The sequence below is a fragment of the Orcinus orca genome, chromosome 10 (assembly GCF_937001465.1).
Source record: "Orcinus orca chromosome 10, mOrcOrc1.1, whole genome shotgun sequence".
Classification (NCBI taxonomy): Eukaryota; Metazoa; Chordata; class Mammalia; order Artiodactyla; family Delphinidae; genus Orcinus; species Orcinus orca.
Window position 1 is genome coordinate 10,638,726 of NC_064568.1, and position 9,676 is coordinate 10,648,401.

Consider the following 9,676-nt stretch of genomic DNA (forward strand, 5'->3'; position numbering starts at 1 on the left):
CCCCTGGTTAATTGTTAGATAGCCCATCGCAAGCAAGTTATCAGTTAATTGCTGGAAAATGTAGTGTTTGTATTACTTTGGTCTTTAATTGGCTACAACTTTTCTTTCTCATTAAATGCGAATTTAATTGTTTAAGTAAACAAGGCCATTAGAACAGTAGTCAATTCTTTGGAAAAGCTGTTTAATGAAACACAAATTTCACTTATAGTTATGAATCAATTTTTCTATAATAAATAGACCTCAGAGTTGGATTTCTTTTTAATTATGGAAGTTGAATAGTCTGTTTCCAAGGAGCTAATGTACCTAAACCTCTTAACTTTCCTGAGGATGGTAAATTTCTCATTGTACTAGTGTGTATATCTTTATATAATGTGTAATGTCATTTATTTAGAAAATGAGTGAACTTTAAAAATAGTTTGTCTTTAAGCTCTAACTTTAAAAGTGACCTGTTTGATAGAAACTTTTAAAGTATGCCAGTCCCTACTTTTGAAAGTAGAGAATCCCAAGTAAAATTTAATATTCTTTATTACTTTTACCCATCATAATGAGAAGTTCTTTCTTTTGGAGTATCCTTTGGATGTTTCTCCAAGTCACAATGATTTAGAAGGGACAGGATTATTTTCTGCAGCCATATGTCTATTTTAAAAATACTTTTACTTAAATTCTTTGTGCCTAACATGACCCCTTATTACTGAGTAGTACTTCCTCCATCATGGATTCTTAATGTTAAAAAGCCAAAACTGAGTAAGGTTTTAAATCTTACTGGCTTTAATGATTCATGATCAAACAGCATCCAGTCTAACAGATGAAAAGGAGCTCTGAGGAGCTGTGCTAAATGAAAAATTTTTACAGGCAGGGGAAACAGGAAGGAGGCAGTTATACTAGGCAGAATATCAGGTTGGTTATTGCAAGGTTACCGTCCTTTAGGGGATGGCAGGGGGTCTATCCAGCAGATTACCTACTAGTGCCAATCAGGAGATTTTTGAGGCACTGGTTTAAGATTTATTTCTGAGAAAGCCAGAGCTGTGATTGTCTCAGTGTGGTGACATGGGGCTTAGCGTCAGTGACTCCATTTTGGTTCTGCTGTTTGTAACAATCCTCCCCCTCAACCCCCACCCTGCTGCGCACTGTTGACCAGACTCTCAGATTAACTGAGAGATGTGATCAAAATTTAAGGCACCAGCACCATGACCAGCTGCTGCTCTGGAGTTCTCACAGCTTTTTGCTGAGTCTCTGAGTGGCATTCACAGGTCACAGGGTCAGGTTCACAGTCTTTAAGTTAGTCATTCTCATTCCTTTTCTGAAGTTCTGGTCTTATGGTGATTATTTATTTGGTGATTATCAGCTGTGAGCATGCATTTAAAGCTTTTGAGAGAATACAGTGCACCAGGGAGACTGCTTTGATCATTCTAAGCAGGATAATTCCCAATGTTTGGACTGTACTTCAGGTATGGGTCCCCAAGACCCAAACCACTCGGAATCAAATATGTCAAAGAAAGGCCCGAATGAAGGAGTCACTTTTTCAAGCCAACTGGCTTATTCAGTGATCGTATTGTAGCTGAGTGTCATCTTCCCTAGAGGTGTCAATGCAAGAGCAGCAAGTGGTGGATGGCCATGGCACAAACACCTCCTGACTCAGCTGAAAAAGATAATCAAAGGTTATCTTATTATTAAGAACAACTTTGGCCACAGATTTTGCTGTGGGATTTTGCTAGGGATTTTGCTTTAGCAGTAGATTCTGCAGTATCCCCAAGAGTTACGGAGAGATTCCTGATCACAGCCTTATTTTCTCTTACTCCTAGACAGGGGAATAGGGATCTGCCAAAGGAAGCAAAGTGTGAATTATGAATGCCTCCTGGTACTTTGCATTCGAGTCTGTGGCTCAGGACTGGAAAGATGACAGCCATGGAGGCCAGTACAGTTTGAGGTTCTATAGACCACACGGGAGGTTTGTAGAAAGCCTAGACACAAGGTTCCCAGGGTTTGGGGCTGCTAAGCAGAGACAGGGAGATGGATGTCCAGAGTCAGGGAGTCTGATACAAAAGAGAGGAGGCTGTTTATTTCAGGGAAACTGAGGCACTGGCAATCAAGGAGAACTTTGTGACGGGCAAGACTACCGTCACCGGCATTGTGGCAAATCCAGCAGTCGTCTGGAGGTTGGTTTACCCACCTTCGCAATGGCCTGAGATATATGAACAATGAAATTATCTTTCCAGATCAGAGCAAGGCAAAAGGTAAACAAAATAATCATGAAACCTTCCTAGTGTAAGCATTAGGAAAAGAACGGTCAGAGAAAGGAGGAGGAATGAAAAGAAATATTCGTGAGCCACAGTCTTGGGAGGAAGCAGTCTTCCTCTGTGTTAGCTATTTCTCTTCCCTGTCAGTTATTTGATTTTGAGGTCTCCAGACTTTGCACAGAATCAGATGTCAGGTGGAGCCTTCATCAGTTGTTCAATATGCATCTAAGGTTTAACACCTTGTAATGTGACAGTGGTGTCAGTGGTCAGGAGTACTTAGTAGGGTCCGTTCCATGAATTTCAGTTTTGCAAAAGCATCAAAGTAAAACAGTAACTGCATGTCAATAACAAAAGACTTAAAATGCTCATGGTTACAGAAATGACAAGAAACTTTGGTTATTTCTGTGGTATACATTTTAAGATAACTTCAGTTATGACTGACAGTATTATATCAGGATATATCAGATTTCTAGGAATCTTGTACAATTTCTAGAACACTTTCATTAATACTATGCATCCATACAAATAAAACCTAAGAAGATTTAGCATCGTTTAATTTGATAATGCTTCCCATATAATTTAATAAATAAACTTAATTTTTTTAATATTTTACCAGAGACAGACCCTTTGAGATTTTCCAGGGGTGCACTGGGAAATCTCAAAATTAGTTTGAAGTCAAAAATTTAGAATTTGCTTTACCGCAAATACTAGTGAAAAATTTAAGCCATCTGAGTAGGTAATCTTAACTTATTCCATCTCTCAGAAACATAATTTAGATCCAACTGTTCTTTTATAAACTAGTAGGTTTTGTATTATCATACCTATCTCATGTTTAAAATTTTGGGAATGTCAAAAGGTTTGAATATTTGATTAGACAGGATTACAGATCATTATGAAATAATACTTCAGTATATGGGCTCCCCTGGTGGCGCAGTGGTTGAGAGTCCACCTGCCAATGCAGGAGACACGGGTTCGTGCCCCGGTCTGGAAAGATCCCCCATGCTGCGGAGCGGCTGGGCCCATGAGCCATGGCTGCTGAGCCTGTGCGTCTGGAGCCTGTGCTCCACAACGGGAGGGGCCACGGCAGTGAGAGGCCCGCGTACCGCAAAAAAAACAAAAACAACTTCATTATATATTTAACCAGAGTGACAATAGAAGTTGTGAACACAGTTGTGAACTAAACTTCACCTGTTGTAATATTGAGAAGATCCAGTTTTCTTAAGTAATCACAGACCTGAGAAAGACAACACAAAGCACAGTAAATCTGGGTGAGATACAAAGTCCAGGTAGATTCCTTAAAGGTAAGGAAAGTTTTACAATCTGTTATCGAAAGCGGGTCAGAAGTCTAAGAAAACTTTTTCTTTTTAACAGAAAACCAAATTCTAATTTGGTATTGATGTGCTTTTGATATTAAAACTCATTTTTAAAAAATAAATCGATCCCAATCTTAGCCAGCTTGAGCACACATAAAATTCCTTTCCCAGGCTGGCTTTTGCACAAACTTTCTACACTGTTTTGTCTCCATTCAGACTTTGTCCCGTGCTTTTTGTTATCTTCTCATTTTGCAGCCACCACTTATTTTACTTCCCTTGCCCACTTAACATACACAGTTGTTTCCTTTCACCCTTATTATTTCTAAGTAGTTTTTTTCCACAGTAAACTATAATTTGATTTTTGAGGTCTTTTTATTTTTAAATTTACTTTTTATTTTATATTGGAGTATAGTTGATTTTTACAATATTGTGTTAGTTTCAGGTATACAGCAAAGTGATTTAGTGGTACACATAGATCCATTCTTTTTCAGACTCTTTTCCCATAGGTTATTACCCAGTATTGTGTGGAGTTCCCTGTGCTATACAGTAGGTCCTTGTTGATTATTTTATATAGAGTAGTGTATATATGTTAATCCCAAACTCCTAATTTATCCCTCCCCTCGCCACCTTTTCCCCTGTGGTAAGCAAAGTTGATTTTCTACCTTTGTGAGTCTGTTTCTGTTTTGTAAATTGGTCCATTTGTATCGTTTTTCTTACATTCCAAATATGTCTTTCGTTGTGAGTGGATAGAAATGCAAGAGGTTTCTGTGTATTAATTTTGTATCCTAACTTTAGTAGTTTTCTGGTGGCATCTTTAGGATACTCTATGTATAGTATCATGTCATCTGCAAACAGTGACAGTTTTGCTTCTGCTTTTCCGATTTGGATTCCTTCTAGTTCTTCTTCTTCTCTGATTGCTGTGGCTAAAACTTCCAAAACTATGTTGAATAATAGTGGTGAGAGTGGGCAACCTTGTCTTGTCCCTGGTTTTAGAGGAAACGCTTTCAGTTTTTCACCATTGAGAATGATGTTTGCTGTGGGTCTGTCGTATATGGCCTTTATTATGTTGAGGTAGCTTCCCTCTATGGCCACTTGCTAGAGAGTTTTTATCATAAATGGGTGTTGAATTTTCTCAAAAGCTTTTTCTGCACCTATCGAGATGACCATGTGGTTTTTATTCTTCAATTTGTTGATGTGGCATTATCACACTGATTGATTTGCAGATATTGAAAAATCCTTGCATCCCTGGATAAATCCCGCTTGATCATGGTGTATGATCCTTTTAATGTGTTGTTGGATTCCGTTTGCTAGTATTTTGTTGCGGATTTTTGCATCTATGTTCATTAGTGATACTGGCCTGTAGTTTTCTTTTTTTGTAGTATCTTTGTCTGGTTTTGGTATCAGGGTCATGGTGGCCTCATAGAATGAGCTTGGGAATGTTCCTTCCTCTGCAGTTTTTTGGACTAATTTCAGAAGGATAGGTGTTAACTCTTCTGTAAATGTTTGATAGAATTTGCCTGTGAAGCCTCCTGTACTTTAAGTTTTTAAATCACAGTTTCAATTTCAGTACTCGTGATTGATCTGTTCATATTTTCTATTTCTTCCTGGTTCAGTCTTGGAAGGTTGTACCTTTCTAAGAATTTGTTCGTTTCTTCTAGGTCTCTGTGCCAAAATGGCAACTTCCTGGAGAGCTCAATCGTGGCGCCTGTGCCACCAGTGTCTTTGCCTCCACAGTGAGCCACAGCTGACCCCTGCCTCCCCAGGAGACCCTCCAAGACCCACAGGTAGGTCTGGCCCGGCTCTCATGTAGTCCCTGCTTTGCACTGGATCCCAGTGCACGTGAAAACCTGTGTGCACCCTCCAAGAGTGGAGTCTCTATTTCCCCCAGTCCTGTGGCGTTCCTCCACTCAAGCCCCTCTGGCCTTCAAAGCCAAATGCTCTGGGGGCTCCTCCTCTCAATGCCAGACCCTCAGGCTGGGGAGCCCGACATGGGACTCAGAACTCTCACTCCTGTGAGAGAACCACTGTGATATAATTGTTTTCCAGTTTGTGGGTCACCCACCTGGCGGGTATGGAATTTGATTATAAAGTGGAACTGTACCTCCTACCTTCTTGTTGTGGCTTCTTCTTTGTCTTTGGATATAGGGGATCTTTTTTGGTAGGTTTTAGTCTTTTTTGTTGAGGGTTGTTCAGCAGTTAGTTGTGATTCTGGTGTTTTCATGAGGGAAGGTGAGCTCAAGTCCTTCCACTCTGCCATCTTGTCTCCTCCCTCTTGATTAGAATTCTTAACCCTTAGAATCCTTAATCCCTAGTGAAAACTGAAAAGCAATTGTGAACTGTTATACTAGCATTCTGGATCAGAAAATTTATTGATATCATAATTTCTAGAAGTATATTCTTTCTCATAGTAAATTTTTCAATGTAACAGAAAAAAAACCAGTTTACTAAAAGACCCAAATATCTTTAGTTCCACTAAAATGAATCCAAAAGTAAATAAACTTATGCTCAGTTTATCTTATTTGTAAATGATCAAGATATTCAGTAAATATCTATCATTTAATTTATCTCAGTGTAACTGTAACGTTTCAAGTTACCAAAAAGATTTTGGAAATTATTTTTAAGTAGATATATCATAAAGCATAATTATTGTTGAAAAGTTATTTATAAACTTTTATCTTTCTTACATCTATTTAATTTACTTGTTAACAATTATGTTTAGATTACTCCTGAAAATTTCTATGAGACACTAAGCCACTAACTATCATCTTAAGTTACCTCTCTTGCTGACAAGTTCTATAGTGAGATGACATGAGATTATTTGACTTTTAGTAAACCTAGGTAGAATGAAAGTCTTCATTTAATATTTAATGCTGATAACTGTAAAAAATACCTGCTTTTTTTTTTTTTGCGGTACGCGGGCCCCTCACTGCTGTGGCCTCTCCCGTTGCGGAGCACAGGCTCCGGACGCGCAGGCTCAGCGGCCATGGCTCCCGGGCCCAGCCGCTCCGCGGCACGTGGGGTCTTCCTGGACCGGGGCACAAATCTGTGTCCCCTGCATCGGCAGGCAGACTCTCAACCACTGTGCCACCAGGGAAGCCCAATACCTGCTTTTTTTAAACCAACAAACAAACTAGCTTTTGTTTACTTTGCTTACTGAAGATTATCCTAGGTCATGGGAACTTGAAAAACATTTGATTAGTTTGTATTTCTGAAAGTATATTTAATTTATACAGTCTTTGTCTTTAAGTCAGTTAAATAAAGCTTTTTACAAATTAATTTTGGCAATACTATCTAGAAGTAGATAAAAATCGCACATCTGTAACATATACACATAGACCTATAGCCAGGCACAGAGATCTTATACCTTTGGTTTTAAAATTTTAGACAGGAGGTGAGTATGACAATGCTTATAAAAGAACTAGTTTATAAAAGAACAGTTGGATCTAGATTGTGTTTTTGACATATGTAATAAAGTTACCTGCTCAGATGACTGAAACCTCTCACTAGTATTTGTGGTAGAGGTTTTTCAGGGGCCTAGTTTTAAAATCACTAGGTTTTTTGCTTTAAGAATTACCTTGGTTCCTATAGAAGTCTAGGTAAAATAGTTACATCCCAAAAGGCACAGAGAAAGACTGCAAGTTTCACCAAGGACTTTTGTTCCCTACGTCCAGATCTTTTATATCTATAAGCCTCTTGAAATGAATAGGGGAGGTTTGTGGATTGGTGAAAAAGGTTAGGTGGGTTTTGAATTGCTTCTAGAGATGCATGGAGTCTTGTTAAGACTCATTTTATAAAACCAACACAGTTGTTTTTAATTCCTCACAGACTCGGGTTGCAACCTGAATGACCTCAAAGCCTCACCCAGCCATCCAACTGCGTTATCTCCAACCTGCTGCTTTATGTCAGGGATAAGATCTTCAAGTAAGATGGAAATTTGGGATGTTTTTCTTTCCCTCTGGATACATAGGTTCATTTTAGTTTAGGGGAGAAGGCCTAAAAAAAAATTCCTATCATGCTTTTAACCATAGAGCTACTTAAAAAAAAAAAAATCATTTCAGATGTCTTGTCAGGTTTCAGCTGGGACAAATAGTAAATATTCCTGGCAGTACTGAACAACTCCATGGATGCAAGAGGTGTCCCCATAAGAGGGTGCAGAAGATACTACCCTCCCAAGACCCAGAGCTACTCCCAAAGACAGCCAAAGACAGACAGGCAGACTTAGACCAGTTCCCCTCAGGACACAAAATGAGACAAATCAGATGGCAGTAGTTGTCCCTGGGAGAGAAAGTGTCAATAACAAATAGGGCTGGGTTTGTTAAAGGGGAGATGACATGAAAATTTACCTTCATCTCATGACCGCATACTACCGAGATTCAGGAGCGCCGACTCTGGTAAGGATTCTCACCCGTCACGGGCTTCTGCCAGTTTTCCCAGGATCCCGTCTGCAGGCTCCAGAGCGAGTGGGCTTTGAACTATGGAGTGGAACACAGATATCTACCAGAATGTCCCAAGGTTTTCCATTAATTTTCATTTTAGTTTCCTCTTAGCTGTTTACAAGAATAATTGCTAGCAGTTTACCAGAGAATTTCTCAGACTCCCATCAACCCTAGGAGGAGTCCATATGGAGGGCCTCGTTCAAGGGTAGATATGAGGGTTTTTGGTAAGGCTACCGACGTGGCCATCGGGAAAGGCAATTCAGGCACAGGATCAGTAGACTGAGTTCTCAGGCAACGGAGGCTAGATTTTGGGTACCAACAGCTGTGTTTCTTGTTGTCACCAAAGCTGTCAGAAGTCTTCGTTGGATCCCATCAGCACCTTCAAACTGTTAACCAAAAAAATCCAACCAAGTAAAATTTAAAGACATTATGGGCTGTATTAAATGATTCATATATTGGGCAGCATCCAATCTAGCAGCTCGAGAAAAGCTCTGGGGAACCGTACAAAATGAAAGAATTTTAGAGAGAGAAGGGAGCAGGAACAAGGAAGTTATACTAGGTAAAAAACAGTAGTTGGTTATTGCAAAGTTTCTTTCCTTTATGGGATGGCAGGCCCCTATCATACAGGCAATTACCCTGATTGCCTTAAGAGTATATTTCTGAGAAAGCTGAAACTATAATTTTAAGCCAAATCCCACATGGGTGATGTGGGGCTTTTAGCATAAGTGACTCCAGTTTGGGCTGTTGTTTTGTTTTTAACATATCGAGTTAAATAGACAGTTAAATGAAAGACCTCATGGTGCTTGCTATGAACATTATAATAATGATAAAGCCTTCAAAAATATATGCTGCTTTCTTTGTCCCATAAGCAAGAGAACTAACCTTAAAAATTATTTCTTTCAGGGCAACTTATATCAAGCTCAAATAACATCTGAAGTTTTTGGTAAAGTATCCAAATTTACATATTCTCCAAAAGGGCTGGATAATCCAGTAGTATAGGCCAGACAATTCTGCATGATGTGTGACAACTAAGAAAATAATTTTTGAAATTCTGTACAAGTTTCGCTAGATCTACTTCCCCTTCACTCCAGGAAAGTCCATAAAGTTCACATCATCCATTGCACCCAGTATAGCCGCTCAGTTCCCTTTGGAGCAATCCAATCTTAAGAAACTCTAGAATGGAAAGGAAAAGAACTGCCTCAAAAATCTGTTGGGAAGCTGGGGGGAAAAAATGTCAGATCCCAGAAATAGAGATACCTTGGGATATAGGGCAGTAGTAGTTCATTTTGAAAATATTTTCTGAAAACTTAGGTTAGAAAGATGAATATTACTCCCTCTCAGATTTTCTCATGCATGACAGAAAATGTAAAAAGATGAATAGCAAAAAAATAATGACAATGATGAGAATGATGATGAACGATTAACAAACATGATGTTAAGTGTAGACAGAAGAATTGAAAGCCCATAGGAGAAACTGACCAAAAAGTTCCTAAAACTGGGAATGATGATGGCAGGGACACTAAAAATAGGTTGGTTGTGGCATTGCAGTAATGGAGATCTTTAAGTGTCTAACCATATAGTCTTAGAAAGTTAGAAAGAACACAATGAGATCCTAAAAATAAATCTAGCACAAAAATGCAAGACCTATAAGAATATATAAACTTACTGACTACACATAAGAAGACAAACT

At 38.9% G+C, this 9,676-nt stretch overlaps 1 long non-coding RNA gene across 1 annotated transcript in view; it reads left to right on the forward strand.

Annotated features, from left to right (window-relative positions):
- LOC125960307 (uncharacterized) overlaps positions 1 to 7,646 on the forward strand; it is a 58,099-nt gene extending 50,453 nt beyond the window's left edge. Inside the window, exons 3-4 of the long non-coding RNA XR_007469873.1 lie at positions 5,209 to 5,334; positions 7,376 to 7,646. This is a non-coding gene — a long non-coding RNA (uncharacterized LOC125960307). The remainder of the gene's footprint in view (positions 1 to 5,208; positions 5,335 to 7,375) is intronic.
- The last annotated feature ends 2,030 nt before the right edge of the window (positions 7,647 to 9,676 follow it).